General features: G+C 43.7%; 1 protein-coding gene across 5 annotated transcripts in view; it reads left to right on the top strand.

Moving 5' to 3' along the window:
• csmd3b (CUB and Sushi multiple domains 3b) overlaps positions 1–15,356 on the top strand; it is a 418,091-nt gene that overhangs the window by 293,096 nt on the left and 109,639 nt on the right. The window lies entirely within an intron of this gene.

Here is a 15,356-nt window from a genome sequence, read left to right as displayed (position 1 = left end):
AGAAAAAGGGGGGTTAGTATCAAATTGAAAAGCACACCAATAGCCAGGGCTAAGCCTTCAGGATCTAGATTGAATGCATCTGCCAATCATCTGTATTAGAGCAGCATTGTTGAAAGACAGTAGAATCCACCAATAACAACTGAACTTGCAATGGCTCAGTCTGTTGTGGCGGTGGTAATTTTGGCTACAGCACTGCAAGAAGGCCCGAAGGCAACTCAACTTGGAGCAAATAGCCAGCAATTTCCTTGTCGAGGTAACTGACATTCACCACAGCTGCAGAAAATGTTAGCAACAGTCATGTCGGCTAATTTGTACACATCTGACTTTTCAAGAACTTTCAACAGTATCTTAATTTCAAATGATCGTCATCTGGTCAGCGCCACAGTTAGGGTTAGGGTTATGAAAATAGGAGACCATGTGGCCTTGCGAGGCCAACAGTGTTGCAGTCAATCTTTATGTGTTAAACTTGACTAAATATGTTTGCAATATGTAGTAATAGTGGCTTATAATACCTTTGAATTAAATGGAATAATGTTTTGGCTTTACGGTTTATTTTGTGCTTTTCTCTGTTGGCCTGGAGCAGCAAGTCTGTTTCATAAAATCTGCCTGGACTACATGGAGAGGACATAGTCATTGTCACTTTGGGACTCTAGCTGTCACAATTTATCCAAGACTGTTATGGTATGACAGTACAGTTGTACCATACCTGGGTCGGTGTGCTGTGGTGGTGTTGTTTCCTACCAGCTCAATATTCTGAACTGGTAGGAAACTGTTGATTGTGAGCATAGTGAGCACACGCCAGAGTAGAGTGATGAGCACTCCTACTCATCACTCAATGATCACTGCTCTAAAAGATTGTTCCATGCTCGCTTTACATGCTTGCTTTTCATCTCCATGTTTGCTCTGTACATAACAAATCATAATTTAACAAACAACCCATCTACTTCTGTAATTATTTGGGCTACCGTTTGCTTTTGAAGTAAGATCTTGAAGTAGGCTATCTGAAGAGAGGTGCTCAGCTTTTCAACAGTCATAGGCCTTGCTGGTGAGTTTGGCCAAATGTTTCAACGCCCTGCGCTCTAACTGAATTACACATGCTCCACTCAAGCTCCATTCCAGCTCCTTGCGCTCGTACTCTGACTCAAGCCTGTTTGATTAATTTAGGATGTCATCAAATGGCATTATTCTCTTGCATTAGAGCTAGTTAATTTATGTCAGGCGCCTATGTCAATGAGTGATGCTGAGATTTTTGTTGATTATTCACTTCGATAGCGTGTTTTATTGTCCCCTATGTTTTAATACTGAGGAGCTGTCTGCCCATTATAAATTAAAACCAATATTTAAGATTACCAGACCATGTTTTCTGGGTTCCATCTGTTTTGTAGGAAGGATGACTAGATCTAAACATAGAAGAAAAGAGTCAACATTTTAATCAAGTTTAATCAAATTGAAAAGTCAGACATTATACAGTAAAAGACACAGTAAAATGTTATTAGAGTAAGGACAAAGGCTGGTGAGACGGAGAATAGACAGTATGCTGTGTAGAAACTGACAGAAAATGTTGCCATGGTTTTCTGCAGCTTTTTATTAATCTTTTAATAATCTTTTAACGATCTTGAATGTCATGTTTTTATTTGTATGCTTTGTCTTTTATGGTAAATGTATTTCTATTGTTTCTATAATTGTTCTAACGTAAAACACTTTGAATTGTATATATGTATATATATACAGTGGGGGGAACAAGTATTTGATACACTGTAATTTTTGTCAAAGGTACTCTTCAACTGTGAGTGACGGAATCTAAAACAAAAATATAAATATTATAAAAATTAAAATATAAAATATTATTTTTAAGTAATTAATTTGCATTTTATTGCATGACATAAGCATATGATACATCAGAAAAGCAGAACCTAATATTTGGTACAGAAACCTTTGTTTGCGATTACAGAGATCATACGTTTCCTGTAGTTCTTGACCAGGTTTGCACACACTGCAGCAGGGATTTTGGCCCACTCCTCCATACAGACCTTCTCCAGATTCTTCAGGTTTCGGGGCTGTCGCTGGGCAATACGGACTTTCAGCTCCCTCCAAAGATTTTCTATTAGGTTCAGGTCTGGAGACTGGCTAGGCCACTCCAAGACCTTGAGATGCTTTTTACAGAGCCACTCCTTAGTTGCCCTTGCTGTGTGTTTCGGGTCGTTGTCATGCTGGAAGACCCAGCCACGACCCATCTTCAATGCTCTTACTGAGAGAAGGAGGTTGTTGGCCAAGATCTCACGATACATGGCCCCATCCATCCTCCCCTCAATACGGTGTAGTCATCCTGTCCCCTTTGCAGAAAAGCATCCCCAAAGAATGATGTTTCCACCTCCATGCTTCACGGTTGGGATGGTGTTCTTGGGGTTGTACTCATTCTTCTTCTTCCTCCAAACACGGCGAGTGGAGTTTAGACCAAAAAGCTCTATTTTTGTCTCATCAGACCACATAACCTTCTCCCATTCCTCCTCTGGATCATCCAGATTGTCATTGGCAAACTTCAAACGGGCCTGGACATGCGCAGGCTTGAGCAGGGGGACCTTGCGTGCGCTGCAGGATTTTAATTCATGATGGTGTAGTGTGTTACTAACAGAGACTGTGGTCCCAGTTCTCTTCAGGTCATTGACCAGGTCCTGCCGTGTAGTTATGGGCTGATCCCTCACCTTCCTCGTGTTTATTGATGCCCCACGAGGTGAGATCTTGCATGGAGCCCCAGACGGAGGGAGATTGACCGTCATCTTGAACTTCTTCCATTTTCTAATAATTGCACCAACAGTTGTTGCCTTCTCACCAAGCTGCTTGCCTATTGTCCTGTAGACCATCCCAGCCTTGTGTAGGTCTACAATTTTATCCCTGATGTCCTTACACAGCTCTCTGGTCTTGGCCATTGTGGAGAGGTTGGAGTCTGTTTGATTGAGTGTGTGGACAGGTATCTTTTATACAGGTAACGAGTTCAAAGTAGGTGCAGTTAATACAGGTAATGAGTGGAGAACAGTTGGGCTTCTTAAAGAAAAACTAACAGGTCTGCGAGAGCCGGAATTCTTACTGGTTGGTAATTGATCAAATACTTATATCATGCAATAAAATGCAAATTAATTATAAAAAAATCATACAATGTGATTTTCTGGATTTTTGTTTTAGATTCCGTCTCTCACAGCTGAAGTGTACCTATGATAAAAAAAAATTACAGACCTCTACATGCTTTGTAAGTAGGAAAACCTGCAAAATCGGCAGTGTATCAAATACTTGTTCTCCCCACTGTATGTTCTATAAAAACAAAGTATGGAGCTGAGGTGCTTGCTTTTCGGGAGATGCTCTTATTATAACTTTTTTGCCCTGGTCCACCCTGGGAATCAAACCAACAACTCTGGTGTTTCAGGCAAAACGCTCTACATGTGCCACATAGAGATCTTGCTTGTTTGCTCATGAGAAAATCCGAAAGACTTTAAAATGCGCTTCATCACCTTTCTGAGCTCCACGTGTTGGTATTAAAAATGCACTAGTACCGCTGAGCGATTGAGCGATTGTTGCCGCTCTACACCGAGGGCTTACGGATGCTGTGGAGAAATATTTTGACCTTTCAGTCGTGTAGCACACGCCTCTGAGTAAGAGTTTTACAGAGCTGCATGGGATGTTAATGCTTGTAGGAAGATCGAAACGCCACGCACAACATTGTTAACTTACCGGAGTCTACATGTACTGGTGTGAGACGTGGCAATGTGTTATGCGATCGTTGCCACTCAGCACTGAGGGCTTACTGGTCTTGTAGATTAATGTTTTGGAGAGAAGAGATAAAGAAACATAGCAATAGAGGGAGGGGGAAGACAGAGAGGTAAGTGGAGAGTGAGATGGTTGGGGTGAAAGATGGAGAGCTTGGTGGGTTTCCTGCTCCTGTCGTCTGATGCTGTTTGGGCTGCTTCCTGGATGCTGACCTTTGTGGTGAGATGGAGAAGTCACGAAGAGGAAAGCTTTCCTTCCACTCTCTCTTCTTTCTCAAATGTTCAGCCACAAATGTTGTTGTTTATCATGTTTTCCATCCCCAGCAGGGAAGTGCTTTATTATGTTGTGATATCTCTCTATCATCGCTGTATATCTCCCTATTTCGATCTCTCTTTCTCTCTCTCTCTTTCTCTCCACTTTCTCTCCGCCTCTCTATCAGTCTCTTTTTATTTCTAGATCACTTCCTCTCTCTCTGTCTCTTTCCTCTCTCTCCTCATCCTCTCTCTGTCTCTCTCTCATCCTCTCTACATCTCTCTCTCCTCATCCACTCTCTCCTCATCCACTCTCTCTCCTCATCCACTCTCTCTCCTCATCCACTCTCTCTCCTCATCCACTCTCTCTCCTCATCCACTCTCTCTCCTCATCCACTCTCTTGTTAGGGGTTTCCACTTAGTCTGCTGTTCTCTAGTGGGCTGGACATCTTTGTGGTAAAGATTCAGAGTCTGCTACTTCCTCCCTCCTTTCCTTAGTTTCTTCAGTAGCGGGTTATATCCGTCTTCAGGACTCCTTCTCTCACCAGAACAGTTCTCCACTGGAAACTGAAAGCGGGAACTTAATCTTGTTGACCTGCTTCCTCTTTCTCCATTCCATTAATTAGTCTTTTCAATACAGCATCTCTTCCTCGCTGCACAACTGAGACGAGTTTGTAGTGCAATGGTGTGTGGGTCATTTTCATATCTACATGAAGTGAAGAGAAGATTTCAAATCTAATGCAAGTAAATGATTCATCTTGTTGACCTCTCATGGCCCACTCATAAATGTGATTTCTTCACAGCACTGGAAAGAATGTGAAAACGGATTATATAAAGCACTCTTGAGAGTCATTGGAATGTAATACTGACAATGTATTCATGAAGTTAAGAGAACCTTCGACTTCTATTACTATATTAGCCTGAGTTGAAGGGTGTTGTAGAGGACCATGCGATCACAAACCCGCACAAAACTGATGACTGATGCGTTCTTACTGTTCTTGGATTCCACCTGAAGACACATTTCACAAGTACAATTGTCCTTGATTGTAATTTTCTGTTCTTGCTGCTCCATAATGTTTTGTGAAGAATGGACATTTTGTCATCTAGCCTGATTCAGCCCAGGGTATAATTTAGGATTTCAATTTCCACTCAACCTATTTGGGCAAATTCTTCCTATTGCCCAGTTTTCTTTCCGCGTAGAGAACAGTTTGAGACGCAGTAGTGTAGTAACCAGGTTATGAGACGCACTAGTGTAGTAAACAGTCAATGACACCCTGTAGTATATGAACAGTCTATGACACCCATTAATATATGAACAGTCTGTGACAGCCAGTAGTATATGAACAGTCTATGACACCCAGTAGTATATGAACAGTCTATGACACCCAGTAGTATAGAGAACAGTCTATGACACCCAGTAGTATATGAACAGTCTGTGACAGCCAGTAGTATATGAACAGTCTGTGACAGCCAGTAGTATATGAACAGTCTGTGGCAGCCAGTAGTATAGAGAACAGTCTATGACACCCAGTAGTATATGAACAGTCTATGACACCCAGTAGTATATGAACAGTCTATGACACCCATTAGTATATGAACAGTCTGTGACAGCCAGTAGTATATGAACAGTCTATGACACCCAGTAGTATATGAACAGTCTGTGACAGCCAGTAGTATATGAACAGTCTGTGGCAGCCAGTAGTATAGAGAACAGTCTATGACACCCAGTAGTATATGAACAGTCTATGACACCCAGTAGCATAGAGAACAGTCTATGACACCCAGTAGTATATGAACAGTCTATGACACCCATTAGTAGATGAACAGTCTGTGACAGCCAGTAGCATAGAGAACAGTCTATGACACCCATTAGTAGATGAACAGTCTGTGACAGCCAGTAGTATATGAACAGTCTGTGACAGCCAGTAGTATATGAACAGTCTGTGACAGCCAGTAGTATATGAACAGTCTGTGGCAGCCAGTAGTATAGAGAACAGTCTATGACACCCAGTAGTATATGAACAGTCTATGACACCCAGTAGTATATGAACAGTCTATGACACCCATTAGTATATGAACAGTCTGTGACAGCCAGTAGTATATGAACAGTCTATGACACCCAGTAGTATATGAACAGTCTGTGACAGCCAGTAGTATATGAACAGTCTGTGGCAGCCAGTAGTATAGAGAACAGTCTATGACACCCAGTAGTATATGAACAGTCTATGACACCCAGTAGCATAGAGAACAGTCTATGACACCCAGTAGTATATGAACAGTCTATGACACCCATTAGTAGATGAACAGTCTGTGACAGCCAGTAGCATAGAGAACAGTCTATGACACCCATTAGTAGATGAACAGTCTGTGACAGCCAGTAGTATATGAACAGTCTGTGACAGCCAGTAGTATATGAACAGTCTGTGACAGCCAGTAGTATATGAACAGTCTGTGACAGCCAGTAGTATATGAACAGTCTGTGGCAGCCAGTAGTATAGAGAACAGTCTATGACACCCAGTAGTATATGAACAGTCTATGGCACCCAGTAGTATATGAACAGTCTATGACACCCAGTAGTATATGAACAGTCTATGACTTAGACAGCAGGGAGCCCTGCAACCTCCCTCCAATGTAAGTCCATATAGACTGGAAAAAGCTGTGAAAGACTGGAGCAGAAATACCCAATCAATTGTAACAGAGCCTCATGTGATTTCCCTGCATGCATCTGGATGACAGAGAGCATGATAAGGCAGTGGTGTAGGCTCTAGAGCATTAAAGCCAGCGGATAGATGAAGGCTCTAAGAACATGACGGTGTAGAGGCGAAGGCTCTAAGAGGATGAAATGTTAATGGAGAGGTGAAGGATCAAGCGCACGATAAGTCGGTGGATAGGTGAATGCTCTAAGAGCATGATAAGTCAATGGACAGGTGAATGCTCTAAGAGCATGATAAGTCGGTGGACAGGTGAATGCTCTAAGAGCATGATAAGTCGGTGGATAGGTGAATGCTCTAAGAGCATGAAAAGTCGGTGGATAGGTGAATGCTCTAAGAGCATGATAAGATGTTCAGCTTTAATGTGGTGGCTTTCCACTGTGGAATTTTATCTAAAGTAATTATATCTAATTGTCATGTGGGAAGAGACTTATGACTCTTGACCATATTCAGAGGTTTTCAAGTGATGTCATTACAGCGCGAGACTGAAAGAGTTAAAATGAAATACATGTGGCCTGAGTCTTGGGTCATAAATGATTCATGTGATTAATAATTAATATCAGGAGATGAGTGTTCTACTGTATTTCAATGCTGGCACAGACTTTTTGGATCCCCCCCAAAAAAACTCAGTTGACATAGCCATGTTGAATCCTCATTTAGTGCTCCCTCTTGCCTATACGCCAGCTTCTATTCAAGCATCCAGACGGGCTAACATGAGTTGCTTTTGTCTATATCTAATTACTAAGCAACCGACATGCTTCCGATGGCACCCTATTTATTTCACAGTGCACTACTTCGGACCAGTGACCAAGGACCACTGGTCTAAAGTAGGGCACTGTAGAGGGTATCGTGGCGTTTGGGAGACGGCCTGAGGCCGAGGAGGCTGACGGGCCAGACGAGGCCTTGGAAGCAACACGGCTGTCCCCTCTGTCTGGTGATCTGAGCTGGATTCGGCAGCTCACAGGCCTGGCCAGGACCCCTGTATACCAGACTTAGAGTGCTGTTGACACTGCGGAGGCCCTCGAGGCCAGCTCCTCCTCCGCTGGGGATGATGGAGGGAGGAACACGCCAAGCGATGACAGCTTCCTGCAGAGAGAAGTGTGGGGGGGTGGTGAGAGAGGCAGTGGGGAGTGTGTGTGTGAGAGAGAACAGACAGCCGTGCGGCAGGCTCCAAATCCGGGGGGGAGGGAGGGAGGACGGGGGTGGGAGATGCACTGAACATTAATGTAGTGTGTGTTTATGAAAGGCTGGCTGTCCATTTGGATCCACACTGAGTTAGGGCGTTGTTATTTTTGTCCTGTTTCTACATTAGATCATCTGCTGTATTTGCTTCTATCGTTTCTTCTAGCGTCGTGTTAATCTGTCACTCTGTCTCTCTGTGTTGTCCTGCCCGTGTATCCTGATTCTTCTGCCACCACCATGTGGTGGAAAGAGAACATGCGGTGCTCTGTCTCTCTCTCTCTCTCTGCCTCTCTCGCTCTGTCTCTCTCTCACTGTCTCTCTTTTTATTTATTTTCCTCTCATTCTCTCTTATTCTTTGAGTTTCCCTTTCTCCTTCTCTCTCTCCTTTTCTCACTCTTTCTACTTTCCCCCTCTCCCTCTCTCTGTTTCTCTCTACATCTTTCTCTCTCTCTTGTTTCCTCTCTCCCCCTCCCCCACCTTCCTCCCCCCTCCCTGAGACAATCACACTAACTCACTAAACCACTTAAAGTACATGGCTGATAGAACACTACAATGGTAATATTTCTTCTAACACGACCACACGGGACACAATGTTCTTTGGTGAAGATTGATCAATTATTGAAACGGGAACACGAAGCGGGCCAGGCCGTGGTCTATCCATGTTAGATCACTGAGTGAGATCACGCACTGCCCAAACACCACACAGCTCTTAAGGAACATGGAGTGGGTGATGGCCACGTTTCCAAACCCGCATACTCTTACTGCTTTCACTTTGAAGTGGGCCTTCTTTATTACACTGTCACATTTTCCAAGCAGCACCCTTTGTTTCTGCTAACTTGAGTCTACCATTTTGAAGCCCGGAAATGTAACGTACTAGGAGCATGTAATCTAAACCGCAAATACCATATTGTTCCCGAGATTGGTACCCTGATATTTCATATCGTCTACAAGCTGTTTGTGTGTTTACTATATGTCTATCACCTTGAAATGTAACTACATCTTCCAGACTAGCTCCATGGTACAAGAACCTAAGTAAAATCAAGGTATTCTTTTCAGTAGTTATTATTGTGCTGTGTTGTTGGAAATACACAGTACTCTTTGTGGAAAAAATTTAACCTGGGCATCACATATGCCTGATTCTCATTGAAACACAGCTACAAACTGGTCAGAACTTGCAATTGGTCAGTTTTAGACATTATTATTTTTTACGGAGGTTACCTGTAAACTACCATTCAAAGCAACTTTAGTTAAGTAAACTTTATTAAGCGTACCTTTCATGTAGCAACGTGAAGTAATTGGTAACTCGGGGGAACAATTCCTTCATATTTTCTTTTCACATTTTAATAATTTAGCTGACACACTTATCGCCGTAAGTTAATGCATTCGCCCTAACATAGCTGCGACAACCCAACAACCAACAGACACTTTTCCACTGTTGGTTGGTGCTGTTCCACGCCACCAATATCACGTTATTGGAGGTCTTCTACACGAGACCGGACATCTACCTCCAATTGGGGGATGCAAATATCCAGGTGACGCCTATTACTGCGTCACGAAAACGGCATCGGTTTTGGATAATCGCAGCATCTCCTTTAGTTCCTCCCAGGGTAGAAAGGGTCTTGTAGGACTGTCTGGGGAGTTTTCATCTGCGGGGGGGATGGACGGACCTGTTCCTGGGGTGCCTCTGGGTGAAAATAATTGAACTGAACCCACCTGAAGACCAGGTGTGTTGAATTTAGTCAATCACTCAACAGATTAATTAGCATTGTTAGTCAGTTCAGTGATTGACAAAATCTAGCACACCAGGTGGGTTGAATTAAATTCTGGCCACGCGGTGCCTCTTTGGGAAGAGGGTCACACACCTGTCCTAGGGGTGTTTGGTTGCCAGGATACACTAACTACATGCTACAGTGAAACGTGATTCTTCAACACTTCAATACCGTAGCACCTCCAATACGATTTCTAGAATGCCAGCATGATCAAGCCATTCTGACTGGTCCCAGAAACCATGGGGTTGGGCCACAACACATTGGCTTTGATACTCAAGGTTGGAGATATACTGCAAATATATTTTTTTGCACAATAACCCTTATTTGGATGTCACAACACAACTATTTCTTATAATGACAGTTGGGTGTGTATTTGTGTGTGTATCAAACACAAAAACATTCCCTGTGAATTCCTCAAGCCCTGAGCTGTCCTGTGTCGACAAAGAAGGACTGATTTGTCTTTTAGCCATGGAGGCCTTGAGGGGAGGGATGATTTGCAGGCTGTGTAGGCTGGGACCTGGGCCTTGCCTGATGCTGGCTCTAGCCTAAGGCTGCTCCAGCCCAGGGAGCTCCTGTGCCAATGGGCCCCATAAGAGTGCCCCGGAGTAGAGGCCGTGGCTCTGCTGCAGCTGGATCTCGGGATTACTTTGTTCCCACTGGGGCTCACTGAGCTCAGGGCTGGAGAACACATTTTCAGGTTGGACCCGTTTGTGAAAAAGCCGCAACTCACAAGCCTGTAATACCAAAATAGGTCTCTGGAATGTGTTTCACTGTGGAATGCCTGTCCATTTACCCGTGTATCTACATTCAACTGAATGAATGATTGAAATATTCATATTGTTCAGGGTTTTTTCCCCCCGTATTTGTTCGGAAGGAATGTCCTTAGGCGCTGTCTGTGTTGGTATTCAATGGGTAATCCTTGTGCATGTGTATAGACAACATTTCTGTTGGAAATTAGCAGCCTAAGGCAAAGTGCATTTGTGTGTGTGTGTGTGTGTGTGTGTTTTGGGGTACAATGTAAATGTGGGCCTAGGGTTGCATGTTGGGTGGCTGGTGTGGCCCAGTCACCCACCGGTTGTTCTGAAACGTACCAAGTTGGCATCGTCATGGAAACAGCTCGAGCAACAGAGTGCTGGAGAAGGAAAGAGGAGAGAAAGGCTTGCCCTAGTGGATGATCACACTGCTCAATAGCTTAGTGTGAAAGGAGTCTGGATCAATTTCATACCCTCCTTCTCTCGCTCTTTCTCCCCTTTTTCTCTCCTGTCATAAAATTTTTCTCTCGCTCTCTCCATTCTTGGTCTCTCACTCTCTCTATTTCACAATCTCCCACACTCTCCCTGGCCGGTGCCTCCCTGGTTGATCTCCCCCATCTCTCTCCCCTCCCCTGTTGTAGAGGTGTTCACTAGGGGAGGGATTTCAGCACTGTGTCAACACTCCCGTCCAATCATGTGACCGCTCCGTGCTCTGACTCAAATTGGGGCTCGCCGAACGGGGCGACAAACAGACACGTCCTAAATGCGCCCTGTCCCCACTCCTTCTGAGCAGGTGCCGTGTGGCTCTGGTCTAACGCAGCGCATTCTGTAGGGGACAGCCCGCCCGTTGGGAGGCCCCGCCCTTTCCCGTCACCCGGCTTGCGTCACCGTGCCAATGCTTGGGGGCGTGACTGACACGTTATCGCCGTAGAAATCAGATTGGGGGCTCAGTCGTCCTGAATGAGTAAACATGCTGTGTGACCACCACATTGGCGTACAGGCTGTGTGTGTGTGTGTGTGTGTGTGTGCGTGCGTGCGTGTGTGTTATTTGTGTTTTTGTTTGACCTGACTGGTAAACATGTTGGTTGGCAAGGGGCGGTTGTACCACAGCCATGGTTGTGTGTGTGTGTCTGTGTGTGTGTGTCTGTGTGTGTGTGTGTGTGTGTGTGTACAACTCTCCATCTCTACAGCCAACACACCAGAGGGCTAGCCAGCGGCAGCATGGACCCACCCCAGGGTGGTTTTTTCCTGATACCATTCAACTCTTCTGAGGCTCAGTACACCAACGCAGGGCCTGTATAATGAACTATTTTAAATATTAGACATCTTTAAGGTCCAAGACCCTTGCCTGAATATTATTATATCACATTTTTTAACCTTTCCTTTCCACTGATCTCATGAATTCTGCAGTGAACGAGATTCTAGTCCGTTCAGAGAACGCCCTCTCCCTCCCACCTCAAGGTTTTTGAGGAGTGAATCGCATTAAGCCAAAGCATTTATATTGCAGTAATATATATTCCATGTTTTATGCTTGCATTCTGAGCATTTTGCCAAGTCTGTATTGTGTTTAGTTTGCACTACAGATGTTGAAAGAAATTTGAAGGGAAGCCACGAAGGCTATTGTTCACATTATGTCAGTGTCAACCTTTGATTCAATGTTGCACCTGGGAAAGCTGTGATTGTGTTTGCATTTGAATAGAATTAATTCAGTCAAAGATGTTAACTTTCATCTCAACCTTGACTTGACATGTTTAGGCTTTGCATCTTGCAGATGGTAAATGTACGCTGTATGCTATCAGATATTGTACTTATTGTCCCTATTTCTTCTGTTCTGCATTTCAATAAATAACATGAGTGCATACAGTAAATGTGTGTGTGCACAGCTCAAATCAATATGCAACGTTTGTCTAGTCAGAGACGACAGCATTCACCTGTCAAAGGACTGAAACACTCCCATGTGGGAGGTTTTCTCGTCATACTGTATGGAGACTATTTCCCCACCTACGATAAACAATATCGTAGATGTTGTAGAGAGTACCGATGTCATACCATTTTAGCAAGAGGCCCTAAAAAGTGTTTCTCCCGCTCTCTCTCCCGCTCTCTGTTTCACTTCCCTCCATCCCTTTGTCCCTTAAAAAACCGGATGGAATGAGATGTGTTGTGGAGAACAAAACAGGAAAAAAAGAATGAACAGCAAGGTCTTTTCTTTTGCAGAGAAAACTTGGAAGTGCTGAAAAAGAAGGTGGGGAATGGGAATTAATCATCGGTTTCATTTCCATATAACCTCGTAAGCATCTGTCAGAAGGTGTTAAGTGAGCGAGACGTGGTTGTGAAAGGGCAATCTCGTGCGGCGCAGTTCTGTTCGTCGAACGACTTCCTAAAATAGTGCTGAGCCCGGTGTTTAGGGCCGTGCCCTTCATGACACCCTGCCCCCTAGGTAGTACTTTTGACCAAAGACTTAGGGGAGTTCCCATGGACCCAGGTCACAAGGAGTGTGCGCCACATAACAATTTTGGGATGTTTGTGTTGCTCTGCCGGTGGGCCCTAAGCTCTGGAGGCTCTAATGGTGTGTTTGTGAGTCATGCGGTTGAACGTGAATGAAAGACAGACCCCTAGCAGTCTGTTATATGGGAATGTACATGTAAACCTGTACTAGAAACCTGTCAATTTAAGCATATTGTTAAATGTTAAAATACGTTAAATGTTATTTTATGCAGTCAGTCACTTGTGAAAGTTTAGATATTATTGTAAAAAATGTTAACCAGATGAGAAAAGGGTCAGTGCCAAACCCAACCCTTTATTCCAGGACAAACTAGCATTATGTTGGAAATATTTGCTGTCAGTTAGTCACCTAATGGGTTAAGAAAATGAGGTTTTACTATTGTACTGAAAATAACAATTTAACAAGCAAAATATAGTAACACATGACAGGGCTTGTGGAAAGGCCGTCCTCTGCATTAGAAAAACACTCTGAGTGCTTCTGTTATTATCTGAGAAAATGGCTGTGTTACTTTTGCCCTGTGTTTCTTTTCTACCAGCTCTCCCCGAAAATGCCTGTAGATAATGTCAGCCTCCCAACTTGCCTCCCCGTAGCTTTTAAATGCTCCATGATCTGCCTGCCAGAGAACTGCTCCGCTGCCCTGCCAGGAAACTCCTGAAACAGTTGAAGCAGTAACAGCGTTCAGCATTGCACATGGCTCCTCGGCTCTCTTCTCTCTGTTCCGTTCAACAAAGCACATTCCCCCGGCAAAGCTTTTAGCCCGTTCCCCTTACTTGGGCCCAGTTTTTGCAGTGGGGGGAACGAGGTTGCCAGTTGTATGAGTCGGGTGGAATTTCCCTCTGTGAGAGACAATAACAAGAGAAGTACTAAAATCTTAATGCAGTGCTTATGGAGTTTTCCCCACACCATTCGAAATTGGATTCTCCCCAAACACTATTTTACATCTTAGTCGTTTAGCTAACGCTCTTAGCCAGGCCGACTCGCAGTAGTGAGTGCGTACATTTCTGTACTGGCCCCCCCACGGGAATCTAACCCACAACTGTGGCCTTGCATGCTCCAAGCTTTCCAATTAAGATACACAGGGCCAAACAATGGAATTCAATCTGGATTGTAGGCTATTATGCTTATCGCCTATATTTTTAATTATGCGTGGTTACAATACAGAGGTGTTGCTTTGATAGTTACAGTGTTTCTCAGCATGTGTTAAGGAATGTGTTAATCAGATGATGTTCTGTGGATACAGAGACAGATGATCCTTGAATGTCTTCTCTGCTTCTCTACTTCCTTTTTAATTGTCATTGTCATGAGAATGTGGAACAGAGTGAGTCCTAGAACCTAGGGAAAAACATTCCCAGTCCCAAACCACAGCCTGTTCCCTATGAAGGGCGCTGGTTATTGCCAGAACCCATCCGGCACCTGTGAGACGTAATGCATTACAGGATATAGGAAATCATTTGGGCGTTTGGGACACAGCACTCTTCAGTAGAGAATGAAGAGAGGCCCATCAGTAATGGCCTTGTTTGTACATGCCAAATATGTGTGCATTTGTGTCTACAGTAGGACTGTAGTTATGGAGTCACTCTTGTTCTGAATGACACCACAAGGATCCCAAACACTTCTATATTTGTGCACATTCTACCTTGATCATGAATATTCATGAATGAATCTCGCACCCGCATCCAGCCCTCCAAGAATATGAATGTCCCTACGATACCAACAACTGGACATAACATATTGTTTTGTGGGGGTGGGATATCATCTTTGTTCCTCTGTAAATTTTAAAATGATAAGTATTCCACATTATTTTATTATTGGGTAATTACTACTGGGATATCATTGTGGCATAATGGCTCTGTCCCATGTGGGCCCCTAACCACAGAAGCTCCAGGCACGTTTACCACACAGCTATCCTATAAGCACACTGTGTGGAACTCTGTTTGCCCATTGGCCACTGTTGATTCATTAGCGCTCTTTCACTTACTTCCTAATCGACTGTTAGCAAAGCATGATGGGAAAACTGAGCGCGATTAGTCTTTAACCTAATCTCATGTATAATCTAGCGATAACTAGGTGATAAATCGATTGATAACCTTTCAAAGGTTTGATTGAAGTGCATTGGATCAACACATTCTTGTCGTCGTGGTGGTTCTCCCAAACTGGGTATCTGGAGAAATTGGCTTTTTGGAAAAGTTACTGAAATTTCCAGTTAATTATGGCCAGGCAGAATATAAAGTTAAAGAACTAACTCTGCCTCAGTTATTTACAAAAGTGTTCCTTCTGAGGTTGTCTCACCAGCAAATTGTCATTTCGTTACAATTAAGGGCAAGCGCAAGTACAGTTTTGTAATGCTAATGATTTGGACGGGTAATGAGTTTGTCTGCTTCTACAATGGCGCAATCAAAGCAGTTAGGGACGGTAAATGAGGATACTT

The sequence above is a fragment of the Esox lucius genome, chromosome 10, assembly GCF_011004845.1.
Source record: "Esox lucius isolate fEsoLuc1 chromosome 10, fEsoLuc1.pri, whole genome shotgun sequence".
Classification (NCBI taxonomy): domain Eukaryota; kingdom Metazoa; phylum Chordata; class Actinopteri; order Esociformes; family Esocidae; genus Esox; species Esox lucius.
The sequence above is the reverse complement of the archived record's forward strand: the minus strand, read 5'-3'. Positions and strand labels throughout refer to the sequence as shown.